Source organism: Sturnira hondurensis, unplaced genomic scaffold (assembly GCF_014824575.4).
Source record: "Sturnira hondurensis isolate 20B ecotype Veracruz unplaced genomic scaffold, ASM1482457v3 Scaffold0024805, whole genome shotgun sequence".
Classification (NCBI taxonomy): domain Eukaryota; kingdom Metazoa; phylum Chordata; class Mammalia; order Chiroptera; family Phyllostomidae; genus Sturnira; species Sturnira hondurensis.
The window spans coordinates 7,151,326-7,172,113 of record NW_028097436.1 but is presented as its reverse complement, the minus strand read 5'-3'; the positions used below and the strand labels follow the sequence as shown (position 1 = coordinate 7,172,113).

The following is a 20,788-nucleotide window of genomic DNA, read 5'->3' as shown; positions in this document are numbered from 1 at the left end:
AGACTCAGACAATTTGTTAACCAACGCTTAAAATAAAGGTTGGAAACATTGACTTGTGCAATACCTCTGGTTTTTGTATGTTTGTTTGTTTTCTATGTTGAATTTGGAGTTGGTATGCATAGAAAAATGATTTTCAATGTACACAGTCTTGCAGTATACACTTGGGAACATTCTGGGGTATTTCTCTACTTGGTATTTTCCACTTTGAAAGCAATAGCTGGAGTCTACAAAATTGTCAGGAAGGGTGAAAATTTAGGAAGACCTCCTGAGAATAGGAGGAGGCATACTTTTCAGTGAGCTTCTGGTGTCTGGATAATCTGTGAGTCACTGTGTGATATTAGTTTACGGAATTATCTTTTTACATTGTTTTACAAGCCTGACTTTGCAGTAAGTGCCACATATTATCTTTCCATCACTCATCAATATTATATTTAAAAGTAAATATTCCCTGGTATAAGGTCAATCTAAAACTATAAAGAAAGGTTTAAATTAAACATAACTATAGTTATATCCTCTAAATGTGCTGGATATCAGGGGAAAATATATGTGTATACTTAATGTGCTGATATTTCAATAGTTTAATAATTAACCTTAAACAGAATCTGGTTTTAAAAAGGTAATGAGGTGTTTGCTAGATTAATTAGGACTCAGGCAGGAAGTAGCATAAATTTTATAAATATAGCATATGACAAATGGCATAGCACATGGTCTTTTAATGCACTATTAAATTGCAACTGTCCTGGGTAAAAGAAATATACATAAAGACTGTCAGGAAAACTTAAAGTGATGTGTCATCTTCTCATAAATAATAGTTACCTGTCACCAGGGAACTGCTTTGTGTGCAGTAATCAAGTTAAAGAGTAGTGTTTCCACTGCCTGCGTGCATGCACTGCAACAGTGTATATTTTTTGAATTCAGTTTCAGAAGCACTTAAGACACTTCTTATGAATAACAATAGAAGCATACGCATTATTTAGACAGGAAGGTTCAACTATCACATAATTTTAAAAAGCCATTTTCCCAGTTTAAATGCATTCTCATTTAAAAACATTGTAGCCACCTGATAAACACTGTGAAAACTTGAATTCTATCACTATTTCAGTTTATTTATTCTCAAATTCATTTATAATAGATAGTTTTATAACAATGCCGCTTATTAGACTCTCATTTAAGCCTCACAATGACCTTATGTGAAATATAGTTTCATGGTATACTAGGATGATGTTTCTTTTGATGATAATGACTCTCATAAAGGTTCAATAACTTACCCAATGTAACAGATTCGATATGATTCAGAGGTTGGATTCAGACCTATTTTGGTTAAATTCCAAGGGCTTATGTATTTCCAAAACATTATATGCTCCTACATATTCTATGTTGTGTGACTAAGCAATAATTACTAGTAAAGATTAACCTTTTAGAGATTCCGATTCTGATGTTCTGATTTGAATTTCTAAATACTATTTTGATTAGATTCTCATTGGTTAATTGAAACTGGGATTAAATTAAAACATGGGATAAATAAAGTTTAGAAAACTGTTGATATAAAAATAAATTAAAAATTAGTTTGATAGAGATGTTGAGTAGACTTATATCCAATGTATTCTGACCAACCCTAAATTTGTTGCATAAGTACAAATATATCCTTTATACTATAGTAGTATAGATTAATAAGGAAGGATTCATACTATTGAAAAGAAGTTTAGTATCTATGCTCTATAGGGTAATGATTAAAGAACTGTATTTCCATTAGAATGGACTCTCTGATTTCAATGTGAGTAAAGAGGTCCTAGAACACCAGAATAATGTATCATCACCTAGCAAGCCAGAGTATTGCTGTGGTTGTTAGAATAAACAGCAGAGTCAGTACAGCCATCAGAATGGTAAAACAATAGGCAAATGCAATACTGACCAAATGATCATGGCACCCAGGTGATGCAGACCCTGGCCGGCAGTATCCATGTGTTGTGGTTGTGGTGAACAAATTCACAGGGATTACAGAAGTCCTGTGGAGAAAAAGGGATGGCATGGCTGCTCTCTAAGGGAGACAGAGGGCCTAACCCCTGCCTGGCTTTTATTGCTTTTCTGGGTATATTACATTGAGGATGGTTCTAATTTACTATGCACCAGTTCACTGCAGGGGATTACCTTTTATAGATAATAAAGGAAAGAATGTTCCTAATTACTTCAAAGGGAAGGATGTTGCAGACCAAGAGGAAAGTTGGTTGAATTGGTTACACCCCATACTTGGGAAATTTAGCTCAGATTTTAGGAAGTTACTTTAGAGATATGTAGTAAACATTTCCTGCCTCAACCCAGGGTAAGAGTGTTTTAGCAAAAGCAAGTCTCATAGCAGCCTAGGTACCATGCAGGCCTGATTCCCCATGGGAGAACCTATCTATGGGCATGGTTCCCCATTGGCCTTTCTGAGTGGGGGCTGGGCTACACTCCCCATGCCATGCGGAATGGTCCTCTATATCCAGGGACAAAAATAAATAGGTGTATCATCTATACTGAAATAATAGAAACTTCACCATCCAATTTTTGTCATCCAAAACTGTTTAAACCAAACAACATAAATAACAACAAAGAAACCAAAATAGCCCTGACTATTGTGACTCAGTGGGTTGGGCATCATCCCACAAACTGAAAGGCTGATGGTTCAGTTCCTCGTCAAGGCACATGCCTGGACTGTGGGCCAGATCCCTGGTTGCAGTTGTGTGAGAGACAACTGATCAGTTTCTATTACACATTGATGCTTCTCTCCCTCTCTTTCTTCTTCCTTTCCCCTCTCTCTAAAAATAAATAAATAAAATCTTTCTAAAAAAAGGAAACAAAACAAAAGGACATTGAGCCATCCCAAAGATTTATGATCCCTATGAAATTGTCAAGTTTTGTGTCTTTCTCAAACCTGAAAACACCTGAAGAGTGAGGAGTACCCTTGAAGACTTACTCTACATCTTCAGGGAGAACTCTCTAACCTAGCATTCCCTAAAGGGACTTATACAGGGAACCAGAGAAACTTATAACCAAGGCAACTGATACTTATAACCGAGGTCATTGCACCAGGTAAGGTACGATAATCATCTCATCAATAAGTGACCAAAGCAAATATTGATAGCTTGGGAACTTAATGCCACTTTGACAAATGGAATTTGGCTTGTTTCAAGCTCTTAGTGAATCCAGTGGTTCTGTAAACACAACCTGGGTTTATCTCATCAGTTTCTGACTATATAGTTGGAATGACTACACAAAGTCACTGGCACAGTGACACACATAAGGATCTAGGTATCTTGTCTACCAATAGGACTACCCAAAAGAAATACTTCATTAAATTCTTGAACAACACAGGGCTCACAAATTTCTTATCACTTCTCCACTTCAATTACCTGACTGACTTATTACAATCAAATAGTAACTCCATTTACAGTAGCTGTTACAGATGTGCTTTCTGAAAAAAAAATATATTGAAAAAAATCCCAGTCCTAGAAACTTGGATATAGAAAAGTCCAATTCAGAGTACCAACAGAGCTCTTAGGCCTCCTGCCACGTTTTGCCTAAGTGCCCTTCATCTTTCTGGATTGGTGACTTATTTACACCAGTGAGATTTTGATCATCTCATCATCCCACAGGGGACATCATGCCAAGATTATATGGTGACCTGGAGGTAGCACATACTGTTACTGGGGAGACTTTGGTACCAAACTCTGAGCGATAAATTCCACCAACAGTGAGGGGGGCCTGCCTTTTCAATAAAGTTACGTGGGCTCTGTGCGTAGGATGTTAGAATGTACTTACCACAGAGAAAGGCATATTGCTTAATTTGAATTACTTGCTCAACAAAACTGACACAATGCTTAAGAGTTCTTAGTTTTGGATTAAAAAAGTGGCTTAATCCTAATTCAGTTATTTTATTGCCCATAAGGCCTACTAGGTTTCAATGGGGGCACTGGGTAGACTGGCTGTCTGGCGTTTACTCAGAGAATACAGTGATACAAAAAGTATCAGCCATTAACAAGTTCTAATAGGAAAAATACAATAGTTGGTTTTGGTGCAAAGAAATGTTCTCTTCGGGAAGTTTAATCTTCTTTAATATCAGCGAGGGCATATTATTTAGTCCTTACTGATATTAACAATAGAAGCATAAAATAATAGTTGAATATGTGGCCTAACTCTTCATTAGGAACCACGTGCAATTTGCCAAGCCAAAATGAACACAGGCAGCATTGTTCCATCTTGTAGTGTAAGTGGCTTGACCCAGGAGAAATCCTGTAGGTATATGAGTGTGTTTGTGTACCTGTACATATGTATTCACATATGAATTCATAGAGAGAGGCTGTTATTCTGTCAGTTCCTCTGTCACACCACCGTCTTAACTTTAATTTGTAACTGGGAGATGACGAGTTTTCTAACACTAATTGACTCAGTAGGAAAATAACAAGTCTCATTTATAGAAGTATAGCATAATTGAAATAGTGTCATAGTATGCTTAGTAAAAGCTCTGAAAGGAGGAGATAATTTTTTTGTAAAATAAAACACTGTATCTATGATTAACTTTATCTAGAAGGAGAAATGAGCCTGTATACAGATCTGTGCTGATTTATAATCTGTTAACAATTTGTTTAGCTTCTCAAAGATTTGTAAGAGCAAGATTTCATAAGGAATGGAAGATTGAAAGTAAAGGACTGTGGAGAACATTATATGAGTAAATTTCTTAAAACAAGCTGCAAATAGTGAAACTGTGTCCCATATTAACGCTCAAAAATACATGGACATTCTCAGTAGTCATCTAAGATCTCCCACTTGGTGGGTGTCAGTTGACTTTGTCCCCAGCCACCACAGCAGCCAGTGATAGTTGTATGAAAAAGGAAGGCATCAAAGTGGAAAGTAAGTTGTACATGCAAAAAATATATATATTTATTCTCACCATGACTGTCCTGGATACTGCTACCTGTGAGTGGCCTACTTGCCTATAACAGTGACAAATTATATGCCCTGAAACGAACATACCGGTGGCAGGTTGAGTATATTGGACACATGGAAATGGAAATAGAAGTGGTTTATCTTACTAGAATGGAATATTGATTTGCTTTCCTTGCCATCTATGCTTCAGCTGAAACCATAGTCTGGAAAACTGTTGAAAGCTTTATTCATCATCATTTTGTCCTATCTAGCGTTGCTTCTGAGTACAGAACATTTTCTGATATTAAAGCAATTTTTTTTCAGAAAGCTGAAGATTATAGAATGTATTGATTTTGCCATGCCTCATTGCCAGAAATAGTTGAGGCCAAAGAATGGCGCTCTGGTTTATGAGGACTCAGTATGTGTTCAGGATGGTGGTATGGCCTGACGAGTGAAAGATGCTGGCCTGGCCTGCGGAGCAGTGTCTGCGCCTTCCACCAGGGCTCGGTACAGATGCTGTTCCAACTGCAGCCACTGCACCTGAACTCAGGACACACTACTGTGACATTACGAGTTGGTGCCACAGGTTATTTTTATCTCATAAAAACTAAAAGATTTTCTTTCTGTCCCTGTGACTTGGTCCTTTGCATTTTATAAGCTTTGGTACCCAAGGGAAGAAAGTTCCCGTTATGCCAGTTAACAATTTATTCATTACACTGAAATTTGATTTTGCCTTCTGGCCATTTGAGAGTCCTCATGTCAGAGATGAAACAGCCAGAATATGTGGTCAATAGGTTTCATGAGGTGACTGACATGAACATTATCAACAGGAAACACGATTGTGTTCGAAGTGTAACTTTGACACAATGTTTACAGGGAAACTTCTTGGTTTCTTCCTATACCGTGTCATGTTCTATGTTAGAAGTGAAGTGCTCTCTGAAGTGTAACTTTCTCTTTATTTATTTCATTTCATTGAATAAGACATTAAAAAGGAATCCCTGTTTTAAGCAAAGTACTTTTCTTATTGTTGCAACTCTGCAGGCTCTTTTTTGGGAATGACAATGAGCTCTCAGACTATGTTGCTAAAAATCACATTGTAATCATTTTGACATGTCTGCCATGTGTGGTAGATTATCAAAATAGTCGCAATACTGTCAAGATCTTCCCACCAGTAGTAGATGGAATTCATTTCCTTAGACTTGGATTTTGATGTGGCTTGTGACTTACTCAGATTGATCAGATGCAGAAGGAGTCACATTCTGACAGTTATGCCAGTTCTGATCCCAGGTCTCAAAGGTCTGCCACACTTCCTTTCTCACTTGGAACGCTCTTACCTCCATGGAAACAAGACAAGAATAGTCTGCTGCAGTGTAGGAGTCAAGTGAAAGCCATCTGACTTGCCATTCCAACCAAGGCAATGAACCAGCCTGACAACCAGGAAACAATCCAGCATTGCCCTGCCCAGACTCGAAGAACAACTGGCCTAAGAATTACAAGTTAAATGCATGACTTCTATTTTAGAACACTGTGTTAGAGGTGGCTTGTCACAGAGCTAATATTAATTGATACACTATATGAAGGACAAATCATTGCATGGCAAGGTCAGTATTATTCTACCTCATGTGAAGTAAAAATAATTCCAGAGAAGCTCTTATAATCCTATGTAACGAACAATTTTATTTGTATTTTTCAGTATTTAAATTCCTTTATTTTTACCTCACCTTGAGACACAGTTTAAATTTATATTAATTCAAAAAACAAATACATTAACATTTTAAAAAATAACACTTGTAGCATTCTCAAAATTTAAGTCAACTTCTACAGCAAGTATATACACTCTGGTTTCTCTTCAGATCGTGTTAATTTTTTGCCTTTTATAGCAAGTATATCAGCACAGTTTGCTTAAATTGAGAAGAATTGAATCCTCTGCCTTATAGAGCAACTCACTGTATGTACTAAAAATCTTAGAACTGAGGGTTCATATTCTTTTAAGATAGAGGCCAAATTATTATACAGATTTTATCTGTATCCCTATTTCTACTGAGTAAAGTCCCAGATGATGTTTAATTGAAAAGTTAAAGAAAAAGAGATTTATGTCATTTTTAATTGTTCGGTTTAGTAAGGAGGAAAATACTATACTCCCTAAAGGTCTGCAATGACTGAAATAAACTCTTTTCTAATAAAGAAAGAATTAATTAACTGATGTTTTCAGACAGAGTGCCACTCTATCACGGTCACTCTAAGAATTACAGAAAGCTTTGCATTATAGAAATTGATGGAAAATAATGTTCTAAGGTGTGTGTGTGTGTGTGTGTGTGTGTCTGTGTGTCTGCATATAATATGACATGGAGGATACGGATTCTGGGGTAAAAGTATGGAGACCACAGAGTGTAGCAGACCAGAATGATGTCCTTGAACTCTGGCATTGGGGAATTACAGACAAATCAACTATAATTGTCCATGGAAAATAGGATGCCCTCCAAGCAGTTATTAAACACATATCTAAGTCACGCAGGCACATGTTTTCCAAAGCAGTTTTCATGAAATCTTTTTAATGATGGCTCAACTAGATAACAAATCTCATTGTCCTTTGATTATTTTTTCTTTTTCTTTTTGGAAGAATGTTGCTGGTAATACCAACGAACTCACTGGCAGCCTCTCTCACATCTTTTCCTGGCAATCTGTGATTTTCTAGACTTCATAATGTTGGGGCAGCCCAGGTTTTTGTTTTCTTACGTCACTTTTTAGTCTATCTTACCTGATTTTATTTAAAGTATTTTTATAAAAATACTGTGTAAACATCTCTATTCTCTGGTCTGTAAATACAATATCCTTTTGATTTCATGATCTTACTTTCATACAAACTTTCCATCATCACAATAATGTCACACTGAGATGTACTCACACACAACACAAAACACAGGAATGCCAAATACAGGTGGCTTGCATAAAGACCTCCTTAAAACAGTGTTATTTATAATTTACCAAAAAAGTTTCTATTGTGAGAAGTAGAGAAAAATATATTTTGTTTTCAACCAGAATTATTCATCTATCTCCTTTCTGCATTTGTAAACTTTTGTAAAATGTTTAGCATTACTTCTTTCTTATGCTGACAAAATTCTACAATTATTTTGAATTTTCCATTGTTTACATATTTGAATGTATTGTTGTCAGCATAAGAATATAATTTTCACTTTAATTTCATGACAATATTTCCTTGAAATGATAGAAATAGGTTAATTTGTAAGGATTTCGTCAGAATTGTTATCTTTACTTCTTTACTTTAGGATAACACATTCACACTATTCCTTACAAAATTTCAGAAAGCAGAAAATGAAATGATTGGTGCTTGAAAATTAAAACATTTTGTTCTCATATCTTTTTGAAGTAATCACTGAAGGAATCATAGGGACCTAGGGTTTAATTCATTTAAAATCATATGTATTCCGCCCTGGCTGGTATAGCTCAGTAGATTGAGCATGGGCCTGCGAACCAAAAAATCGCGGTTCGATTCCCAGTCAGGGCACATGCCTGGGTTGCAGGCCACTTCCCAGCAGGGAATGTATGAGAGGCAACCATACATGGATGTTTCTCTCCCTCTCTTCTTCCCTTACCCTCTAAAGATAAATAAATAAAATCTTAAAAAAATGATTTTAAAAAAATCATATGTATTCCTTTCACATAAGCCTTATCAAGGTTACACAGCTTGCTGCTTTTACAGAGACTGTTAGTGCTAAACAAAGTGCCCATTAAAATAACCTTTACAGGTGAAGAGAGCATCAAAATGATAACATACTTCCGTGTAGGTATTTTCTTACATTCATTTTGTCACTTAGGTTACTAATATTATTTGCAGTTCTAATATCAACTTGCAAAAATATGATTTGTAGTATGTTTAAATACCATTTTAAGGCAACTAAAAATAAAAAAATCACATTTCTAGAAAATTAGAATAGGAATTGTAGTGTTAGATACTCTGAAATGGCTAAAAGTAATTTCTATATTTTGGAGTAAATATGATATCTAGACTCAAAAAAGTATGCTCATTTTTGTAAGCTAAAAAATTGATGTCAAGATTCACACCTCTGACTATTCCCAGAAATACATAGCTTAAATTTAAACAAATGGACTACTCAAAAATCCTTGTTGGGCCTGACTTTCATACAAAGTTCCTTATTTTCAAGAAAAGTTACTGAGATATTATAAATGCCATTTAGGAGTCCATGCTAATTCATTTCTATTTACCTTTTTATTCCATCATCTTCAACTTCTCTTTTACATGCTCCACAACTAAAATTAACTACTTAAAATTGCTGCATACATTTTTCCAAGTCTTGGTTTATTCTCATTCATTCTGTCTCTCTTTCTCTCCCCATCACTCTCTCCACATATATACATATATATGAATTATTTATTTATCCACAATATTTTTAGTTTTCTCATTATTATAAATCCTAACTCAATAGTAACTTTAAATAAAATTTTCTAGAAATATTTAAAATTATTTCTGCACTGTTTCCTATCACCCTTTTAATATCTAACTCTGTTTTAACTTTTGACAAAGTTGTAAACTCCTTTAGGGCAAGCACATTATAATATCAATTTTACTCATCAATACATTGCCAAGATGTTGGATCCTTAATATAGTTATGGTCTTTGATTTCTTGGACAACCTATGAGATGATGATGTTTAGCTTATTTCACTTGTACAATTTAATTGCTGACCCCAATTTTTGTTTTAGTTGGAGCATTTCCACAACTATTATTCCACAGTATGGACAATTTGGCTGAAAATTTCAATGTAAACCTTTTATCATTGCTATCTCAAAACTCTGTTTAGAAAGCTATTAGAAATTTTAAATTGAATAGCAGATTAACTTATGAATTGAGTGCCAATAAATAATGAGGGACAAATTTAAAGAAAATCACAGCAACCTATTATATTATTGAAAAATAAATCTGTATTGTTACTCACTTGAGTAGTAACTCTAACATTAGATTCTTTTAAAATTCAACGCACTTCTTCAACACATTTTTGTTAAAAATTGCATTATGCAATAAAATACTAAGCCATAATAAACACACCTTTATCTTTCAGAGGATGTGGGAGATATTTCAAAAATCAAATAACACCAAATAAACATATAAAGACATTTGGATAAGTGCTTAGACACAGGGCAGCAGATAAAATGGCATAATCTTACTCGCCTGGACATTCAGGGAAACACTGATGAAGGAGTCGTAATTGGAGCTGAGAGTGCACTCTGTAAATGAAAGTTCAGTAAAAGATAATGAATTTTTAAAGGGGACATACACTTGAACCTTTCAAAATAAAAATTATATAAATAACTCAATATATGTTGTAACTATTTATCAAGCACATTCATGCCGGTCACTTGCAAAGTTCTGAGAATCTAGAGGTAAAAAGAAAGCAGAGACTATTTTTTTTAATTTAATTCTTATTCAAGTACAGTTTTCTGTTTTATATTCCCTGACCTTCCCCCCTCCCAGTGCTCCCCACCTCCCTCCCATTTCCGCCCCATTTCCCACCTTAATTATTGTTCATGTGTCCTTTATATTTATTCATGTGAGTCCATCCCCTTTTCCCCTATGATTCTCTCCCCTCTCCTCTCTGGACCCTGTCGGCCTGTTCCGTATTTGAGTGTCATTGGTCATATTTTGCTTGCTTGTTTGTTTTGTTGTTTAGATTCCTGTTAAAGGTGAGATCATATGGTATTTGTCTTTCACCGCCTGGCTTATTTCGCTCAACATAATGCTCTCCAGTTCCATCCATGATGTTGCAAAAGGTAGGAGCTCCTTCTTCCTTTCTGCAGCATAGAATTCCATTGTGTAAATGTACCATAGCTTTTTGATCCAGAGCCTATTTTTAAAGAAAACGTTCTAGTGAGGGAGACAAATGAGAAAGTCAGTGATTATGTTTCATAATTGTCAGTAAATTAGGTTACAAAAGTTTAAGAAGATATTGTGGAAAAAGATGCATTTAGATAAGAACCAACTCATTGGTACTATGAATTATATTAAAGGTTTTATTTATTTATTCCACAAACTCTTATTGAACACTTACTAGGTGACAGGCAGTAATTAAGCTCTTGGGGTCCCTATAGTCTCAGTCTGAGAAGAATCCTGTTACTAAAGACCATATTTTTATATTTGAAAAACAGCTCCATGGTATTAACAGAAGGTTAATATGAAGAACAAACTAATGAAAATGGGATTTCAAAAGTTTTCTGAGCAGTAGGAAGAACAAGTTCTTTAATAAAGGGACTAAGTTGTACCCAAAGGAAACCTGAGAACAATAGGTCTCACTCATTATCTACACACTCTTACTCATTGAAAAGGGATGTTTCAGAGAAAAGTATGACTGTCATGTACATTTTTCTCCAAGCCCATCGTCTATGGGTTAATATCTTATTGCTTAAGTATTTCTAACATTTGAACACTAAAGCAGTCTACTCAAAGTGTGGCCCACTTCCTGGATAAATCTTCAAGATCTGGGAACTGTTACAGATACAAATGCTATGGATGCAACCAAGACTTACTAAGTCAAAATCTCTAGGTTTTTGCCCCCCAGGAATCTGCTTTAACAAATTATTCTTATGCACATTAAAGTTTGAGAAGTACCCCATAAAACGTCATAAGTTAATAATGAGTTTGCCAAAGGAAAAAAAGAAAAATATTTTGAAAATATCATGCATAATGGCTATATTTGCCTTGCTTTGTTTAAGTTGTTTATTATCTCCTTGTGAATTATTTAATGTCATTTCTTATATCTAAAACATCTGTTGTCTTTTCCGCAGACTAAGAATCTCATGCCTCTGATTGTATCTCTTGAAATTTTCTTTTTTGCCCTGGCTGGTGTAGCTCAGTGGATTGAGCGTGGGCCTGCAAACCAAAGGGTCATAGTTCGATTCCCAGTCAGGGCATATGCCTGGGTTGCAGGCCCGGTCCCCAGTGGGGGCCATGTGAGAGGCAACCACACATTGATATTTCTCTCCCTCTCTTTCAGTTTCCCTTCCCCTCTCTCTAAAAATATATATATATATATATATTTAAGGATGTCAGAGCTAACTTAGAAAAAATAAGCAGAAAAATAAACAAGTATACTTATTACATATTCCATAACACTAATTCCATACCTTTGAAGCATTCTTTCACTTGAAATGTTTATATTCTTGTCAATGTTTTTATTAAAATTTCTAGTCAAGTGGTAAAGCAATTATATTGATTTGGCATCCTAAACTCTTTGAAGATGGCATTTGGTGAATATTAACAAAGAAAATATGACATCATAAATTAGCAAAAGTGTATTTTATATTTTGTATCATACCCTGATTTTATGTATGAAGACCTTCACACAATATTCACATTATGATTTTAAGCATGATATGGACTTTATTAGTTGGAAGATGGTAGAAAGTAAAAAAGAGAGAAAAAGCCAACATTTTTTAAGTGGTGCCGCAGACCAGATAATATTAAACTCAATCACCAGGCAAGAAGTCAGCGAAAGAGGGGAACAAAAGAGGATTTTAATTAAAATAAGTTCACTGTGGTTTCTATCACACTTTTTGAGGAATCTACTGTCACAGTATTAAGTAGAGAAATTTGTCATCACCAGAATTTATGAAACTGTGGTTTTGATTCAGAGTTGATATTCAGTTCATCAAAAGTACATCCACAACAGCTGGCCTCTCTAGCCTGTCCACTCTCTGTATTTCTCTGAGAGTGCACTTTGGCTTTCTGCTTTAATAAACCTTGCTACCATTGCTTAAAGAAAAAAAAAGTACATTCAAAATTATGTACAATCTAAAGTCCATGTCTTGTTTTTATGTCTTTATTTTGTGATACATTATTTCAATGTACAAGAGTATATTAAGAATAATGGACATTATTTATTAACAACTGCACCTAAAACAAAAGCAAACTAAGAGGACAGCTAAAATAGGAGCAGAGCCACAGAAATGGAGATCACATGGAGGGTTAGCAACGGGGGAATGGGAGGAGGAGAGAGGGGGAAAAGGTACAGAGAATAAGTAGCATAGACAGTAGGTAGAAAACAGACAGGGGGAGGACAAGAGTAGTGTGGGAAATGTAGAAGCTAAAGAACTTATGACACATGGACATGAACTAAAGGGGGGGAATGTGGGTGGGGGTTGCAGAGTGGAGGGAAATGGGACAACTGTAATGTCATAATCAATAAAATATATTATAAAAATAATGAACATTAATTTTTTATTGTTTTCATACTTTTTCACACAAAAATATCAGCTAAGATAGTTTATAAAGTGCTTTAAACTGATAAGGATATGTTGTTTCCCTTTGGTAACTTAGACATAAAACAACACATAAAAAATTACCCATCTATTCATGTCTTAAATAAAAGCAACATATTATTTAAATAAAACTTGACATCTTTCACCAAATACATAGGAGTTTAGTTATTTTGTATGTATATGTATATATATATAATTTTGTATTTTGTTTATACTGTTCTGAGTTTAAATTTCTTCATCCTCTTCAGTATAACAGTTCCACGCACAGACTAGTTTTATTTTCTACATGTAGTTCAGATACCCTCTCCCTTTTAATTCTACCCTCCTTTCCATTCTCATTCTTTTATAAATATTTATAACTAATTTTCTAGCATCTAAACCTGCATTTGATTAATGTTCCATTTTTGTGATATATTATTTATCATTTCATTATACATGTACATATACAGATATTCTTTTTCTTTATTAAACTTATATACAAAACTTCAAAGTTTATTTTCTATTATGAGAAATGCTTAAGAAAAATTAGTTATACTTGCTTTAGGTAACATTTTCATTTCCCTCCCAATGCATTTAATAAAACAATAGGGTTATGTCAGTAGAAATCCATATAGACATAACAAAGTGTTATTTTTTCCTTTGTAGTCCCAGCTTTAAAATCAATTATGTGTGGGAAAGGGAGCCTGAGGTTACCAACTGAGTCAACACAGTATTATTGATACTGGCCTGATTTTACAACTGAAATGTACTTTAGCTGTATGTCAATCACATTCTAGCCACAAAAGCCTTTATTATTTTCCCTCTAGATTAATTCTTTCTTCTCAGTTTAAATGGATTGGAAAATTGAAATTCTATTTTGCATTTTCTGCCTCCAAGTGAAAAAAAAGAACTAATCTAAAATGAGGCAACCAGCAATATATCAACTTTGTCAATCACTATTGACATAATATTCAATTCTATCTCTATGCTAATATCAATTTATTCCTTGAAATGTATTATTCAAGTATAAGTCAGCTAAGAACATGAAGCATTAATATGATTCCAGTGGGCAAATATGAATAATTTTTAGCATTATGGTGTCAGTGATTATATTTTGGTAAAATTTAGATAGAAAGCAAAAAATCACTAAAATCGTTCAGAATTCGTTGACATTCATATTGAGTTTTAGAGCTAATTTGGAACCCAAAGTACTAGCTATGACAAGATATATTTTAGTAAGACCAACAGGTTATTAAAACTACTATTTTCCTCATAAAATACATTTTGAATAAATTTCTGTTAGAGGGTTTTATAAATAAAATATTTGCAGCATTGATTTTACATTATTTGCAAAAGGGGGACAAGTACCCCTAAATTTTAGTTTGTTACTTTCTTTCAGTAGCTAATTTTATAGTGAATGAAAAATATATGATTTTATAAGTTCATTTAGAATATTTTAAGTATATTTTATTGATTATGCCATTATAGTTATCCCATATTTTTCTCCCCTTTACTCCCCTCCACTTTGCACCCCCTTTCCCACCAGCATCACCCCCCACTTAGTTCATGTCCATGGGTTGTACATATCATGTGTTCTTTTCCCATACTATCCCATATATCCCCCGCCATTTCCCATACTATCCTTACCATCCCCCTGTCTATGTTGTACCTACTATTTATGCTTCTTATTCTGTGGGGGCAAATTTTCCCGCAAGTCCCCCATCTGCCATGGTTGAAAGTAAACACTACCAAGACATGATCTGCTTGGGGAGGAGAAGTGGTCAGTTTCTCCAAGGAAAAAAGCCTTAAGCCCCTTCCTCCAGGGGCTTTTATTGGGTTGTAATACACAGGAATACAGGGTGGCAAGGATCAAACAGTAGATAGCATTTCAAAGAAATCTGAGGGCTTAGTCTGAGTCAGAGTCTGTCAGGAAGGGAGTTACAGAAACTTTAGGATTTTCTGATTGGACCCTTAACACATGAATGAAAACACTCTTAGCAAAGCAGGTTTCACAGGATTTTTAGGAATACTTTGTGATGCCATATTTTCCCCCAGATCCACTCTAGCAAGGCAATGAGCTGCACTCCTCCCTATCAGGTTTTCAGGCTTAAGTGGATTAGAGCCAAGAAGCATTTCTCCCAGAGGACATGGGGACTCAGGCTATGTCCCATGGCTGGGGGGCAAGGTTCTATTGCTTGCCCTTTGTTGCAGCCCCCTGAGTCCTTCCATGATGGCCTCCCAAGTGATCATGTCTGGCTTAGGTTGCCCCTCGCTGTGAAGAGCCTTACCAGTCATGGACTCCCGGCCATGCTTTGGGGGCAGGGAGGAAACTGAGGCAGCATTTGCTACTAGAGACAAGCTTTGTCTCCTGTGGCTCACATTTGGGAGGTCGCTCACTCATTCTTAGCCAGGGTGGGTAATTACAATTCCTGAAACCAGGCAGAGTGGTCCCCAACATTATTCCCTGTACCATTTTCCCCATTCTCCCTTCTCCCCCTCTCCATTGCTAACCCTTCACATGACCTCCATTTCTGTGATTCTGTTCCTGTATTAGTTATTTGCTTAGTTTGTTTTTGTTTTTTAGGTTCATTTGTTGTCACTTAACAGTTCACAGTTTTGATCTTCTTTTTCTCAGATAAGTTCCCTTAACAACATTTCATATAATAATGGCTTGCTGATGATGAATTCCTTTAATTTGACCTTATCTGAGAAGCACTTTATCTGTCCTTCCATTTGAAATGAAAGCTTTGCTGGATAGAGTAATCCTGGATGTAGGTCCTTGCCTTCCATGACTTTGAAAATTTTGTCCCAGACGCTTCTTGCCTGTAAGGTTTCTTTTGAGAAATCAGCTGCTAGTCTTATGGGAGCTCCTTTGTACATAACTATCTCCTTTTCTCTTGCTGCTTTTAAGTTTATCTTCTTATCTTAAATTTTGGATAATTTAATTATGATGTGTCTTGGTGTGTTAATCCTTGGGTCCAATTTCTTTGGGACTCTGAGCTTCCTGGACTTCCTAGAAGTCTATTTCCTTCACCAGACTGGGAAGCTTTCCTTCATTATGTTTTCAAATAAGTTTTAAATTTCTTGCTCTTATTCTTCTCCATCTGTCACCTGTATTATTTGGATGTTGGGACATCTAAAGTTGTCCCCCAGATTCCTAAGCCTCTCCTCATCTTTTTGAATTCTTGTTTCTTCATTCTGTTCTCATTGAATGTTTATTCCTTTCTTCTGCTTGAAATCGTTGATTTGAGTCTGGGTTTCCTCCCCTTCATTGTTGGTTCCCTGTATATTTTTCTTTATTTCATTATGCATACCCTTCACTTCTTCCTCTATTTTGTTGCTGTACTCAATCATTTCTGTCAACATCCTGATTACAAAGTGTTTTGAATTCTGCATCTGACAGGTTGGCGGTGCCTTCTTTACTTAGTTCTTTTTCTGGAGTTTTGATCTGTTCTTTCATATCTGTTATTTTATATTTCTTTGCCTTGGTGCATCTGTTATGTTCTAAGGGGTGGTAAGCCTTAGGTACTCACGAGTGCAGGTGTGGGGGGCAGCCTACTTCCTGTGTTGTGCTGCACATGTGGGAGGGGTCAGAGAGGAAACGATACCAGTTGCTTGGCTATTGCCCAACTTTCAGTCACTTCCCCTGCTACCCACGAGCAAATTGGGCCCTTCTGATGTTAATTCCCAGGTGGGTGGATTTGGGTACATAGGTTCCTGTGGGTCTCTCCAACAAACTCTCCTGTGAGGCTAGGAGTTTCTCCCACTGCATCAACCCCCAAACGTTTTTATAGCCAGAGGTTTTGAGGCTTTCTTTTCCCACACTGGAACCCTGGGATGGGTGGCCTATCTTGGTCCCCAGTTGTTCCTACCACTTTAACTGCACTCAAATGTGGAACTTGCCTGGTCTAACAGCTGCCACCTTGCCATGCATTATCCCCACCCTGGCTGCCAGTCTGTACCCTCCTACCAGTCTGGGTGAATGTTTCTTCTTTACCTCCTTGGTTGTTGGACTTCTCTATCATTCGATTTTCTGGTAGTTATGGGTTGTTTTTTTGTTTGTTTGTTTTTAAATTTGTTGTTGTTCTTTCAGTTGTATGAGGAAGCGAAGCATATCTATCTACACCTCCATCTTGGCTAGTAGTCCCTCATTAAGCATATTTTGTTTCAATGAACTAGAACTTGTCCATGAATGGTGATAATGCTTGACTCCTTGTTAACTTAAGCTTAGAAGTTAAAGTTTTATAACAAAATATGCAAATAGTTTAAGTAATAAATTTTTCTTATCCTTTTTTTCCAGCTTAAAAATTTTATTTTTAAAAAAGTCTCTGTGAATCTGCTAGAAAAAAAATTCCAAAATGAAAAGAAAAATAATAGTGTAATAGGGTTCTCATAGTCCATATTGCTTTATCATTATTAAAACTTTATAAAATATTTGTATAGGAAGGCTATACAAAATAGAATATTTCAGAATCAAGTTAGTATTTTATACCAGTGTGAAACACTTCAGACATAGCAAGTGTAAAAATTGTTTTAAAAAATAATATAAAAATTATATAGTCTAATATTAAAAATAAAAAATTTAAACTTTAATTTTGTTTATGAATTAAATCACATTGAGTTTAAACATATATCAGATTTGTGTTACTGCTTATATCATTGCTTCTTCCCATCCTCATTCATTCAAAATTGGTCTGTTTTGATCCAAGTTGTATGGTTGAACAACCTTTCACTAGAATGGACTTGAAAGGTTAAGAATGTGAAATAATAAATCACTAATTATAATAAAATGCAGAAACAAACAAAATGAAATTAACTTTGTACCCATTGAATTATATTCAAATTAACATGCAAATATTAGGAATATATATATTTACACATGATGTAACTATCTCTGCTCCCCAAACACATCAAAGGTATATTTTCATTTGTTAAAAATGCTAAATGAGTGTGGAAGGTGGGGATAGTTAGGGTAGGGGGAGTGGTGAGGGGGAAATGGAGTCAACTGTACTTTAATAACAATTAAAAAAAAGAAAAATGCCAAATGACAGTTTCAAATTCATCCTATGAAAGTGACAATAATTTATATAGCAAATAGGTTGTCACCAATAGCTAGAAAAGCAATCGAATATTAAACCTATATGATTTTATTTTGAAACTAGTAATTTTATAAAGTGTTAGAATAAAAGTGTAAAATGACTATTATAATAATGTGAATCACTGATCAGAAGCTGTAAAAACACATCACATAAAAACAGTCCAGTACTTTTCATGTGGTTTCCCTATTTATAGATATCTGAACTTCCATCAGGATTACCCCAAGTGATAAATTCATACATTTTTAAAATAATGAAGTGCTTTTAAATGACTATTTATGAAATATTATTTTTATAATTAAAAGTATAAATAAAATGTTTACCTATTTAAAAGCTGGTAGTAAGCAATATAAAAATATATGAGCACAAGAAATATTCTCTTCAAACTTTAAAACATTACTGAAAGAAAATCCTTAAATTATATTTATTATAAGTTCACTTTTGACAAAGGTACACCTTTCTCCTGAGATGAAGGAAGATTACATGATAGATAAAACACATTTTTCTGTCATCAGGAGCTTATATTCAATTTCTATCTTGATTTTTTGCTTAAAATTATGTAAAAAAAATCAAAATTTCTAAATATAAAACTGATTTAAGGATCCCACTGGTGACCCAGACTTCGCTAAAGTGCTTCTTCGAAATCACCACCTTTTGCTTCTATGTTTTATTGTCCAACATTTATCATATGGCCTCAACCTAAATGGAAGTGATATAGCACAGAAACAATTTGTAAAGAAGCAAATGCATATTTGCTTAGTTACCTAATCACAAAGATGTTCCGAGGAATGATCTTCCAAGTATTGATGATTATTTATGGAACATATGAATGAAAAAATAAATAAAATATAATCAAAATTGACTGAAAGTTAATGGAAAATTAATGTCAAAGTTACATTGGAAATAGCGAGAAAAGCGCACATTCCTTAATTATCAATAGAAGAAAAAGCCACAGCTTTTAGGAATAGTATACCAAATGCTTGATTTATTACTAAAATGATCCTTGGCTTAATATTTATAAGTTGTGAATATCACAAAATAAGTCATCTTTGGTAGCAAATTGAATACACTACAAAAATAACTTCCAAATTAACTGGTTTTAATAAATAAATACCAAACCAACGAACAGTACTCTTAATAATCTCATAAATCAAGGAAATAAACATCAGACCTTTTTATAAAGTTCACACTTTCTTTTTTATTTATCACTGAGGATACTAGAGAAAATGCCTTTATAAAGTACCCTAAAATATATTTAAAGACATACATCACTAATTAATTATGACTAATTGTGGTTAGTCCCAAAATGCAAAATTGATATTTTTAAAAATTCAATGCAACTTCCATGTTAATAGAATAATTGAGGAAATCCACATAATCATATTAATAAATTAAAATACAATATTTTAACAAAATTCTATACCCAGTGCTCAGCAAGCTAGAACCAGAGACTTTTTAAATCTGATAAAGTTTTTCAATGAAACAACCCACAATTCGTGTCATAATTATGAACATGGTGAAAGACTAAATGTTCCACCTCTACAAATGGAAAAGCAGAAATTAAGCCTACTCTCATTATTCCTATACAATGTAAAGTTGAAGGTACCAGCCAGTGAATTAAATAAGAAAAATAAAATAGCACTTGTGTTTGTTTTTCCTTAACTTGTGGGCAAAGACTACCTACAAGTGTGGAAAACAAATCCTCTTTTGCAATCCAGAACTCAGAGTTTGGTATAAGTTTTGATACATAGACAAAGGAACATGATACCTGAACAAGAAAAGAGAAAAAAAGAAAGAAAATAAAATCTATACAACTCAACTGAAAAGGAAGAAGCAACACTGTTTTTATTTGTTTGATTGTGAACATGGAGGAAATGCTAAAGAATCTATAGAAAACCTACTAGAATTAAAAAGTAAATTTAAAAAGTGAGGTCATATAATGAAAGACCATTATAAAAGTCATATTTGTTTTTATATGACAACGAATATTTGGAACATGAAATTTTTTAAATGACCTTAACATAGTAGTGAAACATAATTAGGAATAATGTGAACAAACATACAGAACCTCTGCACTTAAAAACTGCAACACGTTGCTGAGAGATGTTACTGAAGACCTAGACCTAATTTATTGTAGAAGTACATAAAGTGTACGGACTGACAATCCAATACTGTTAATATATTTGTTCTCTTGAAAAGGATCCATAGATTCAGAGAAATTCCAAACAAAATCCAAGCAGCGCTTTCTTGAGGAAATTGGTAAATCAATTCTATAATTTATGCCAAAATGTAAAAGACCTTTTATAGCCGACATAAATTTGAAACAATAATAAATTTGGAAAATATATATCAGCTTATCATGATACTTTTAAACCATCTGGTACTTCTGTGTAAAAAAACACATTTGTAGAACAAAATAATGTACACAGATCCTGAGAGGTATGAACATATGTCCAATTGACTTTGTGCAAATGTCCCAAGGTGTTTTAATGGAGGAGAGAATAATGTTCTGTAACAAAC

At 34.5% G+C, this 20,788-nt stretch overlaps 1 non-coding gene across 1 annotated transcript; it reads left to right on the top strand.

The window, feature by feature from the left end:
• The first annotated feature begins 19,905 nt into the window (after positions 1-19,905).
• LOC118981879 (small nucleolar RNA SNORA40) lies at positions 19,906-20,032 on the top strand. The gene has a single exon (XR_005065427.1). It is a non-coding gene; the product is annotated as a small nucleolar RNA SNORA40 (small nucleolar RNA).
• The last annotated feature ends 756 nt before the right edge of the window (positions 20,033-20,788 follow it).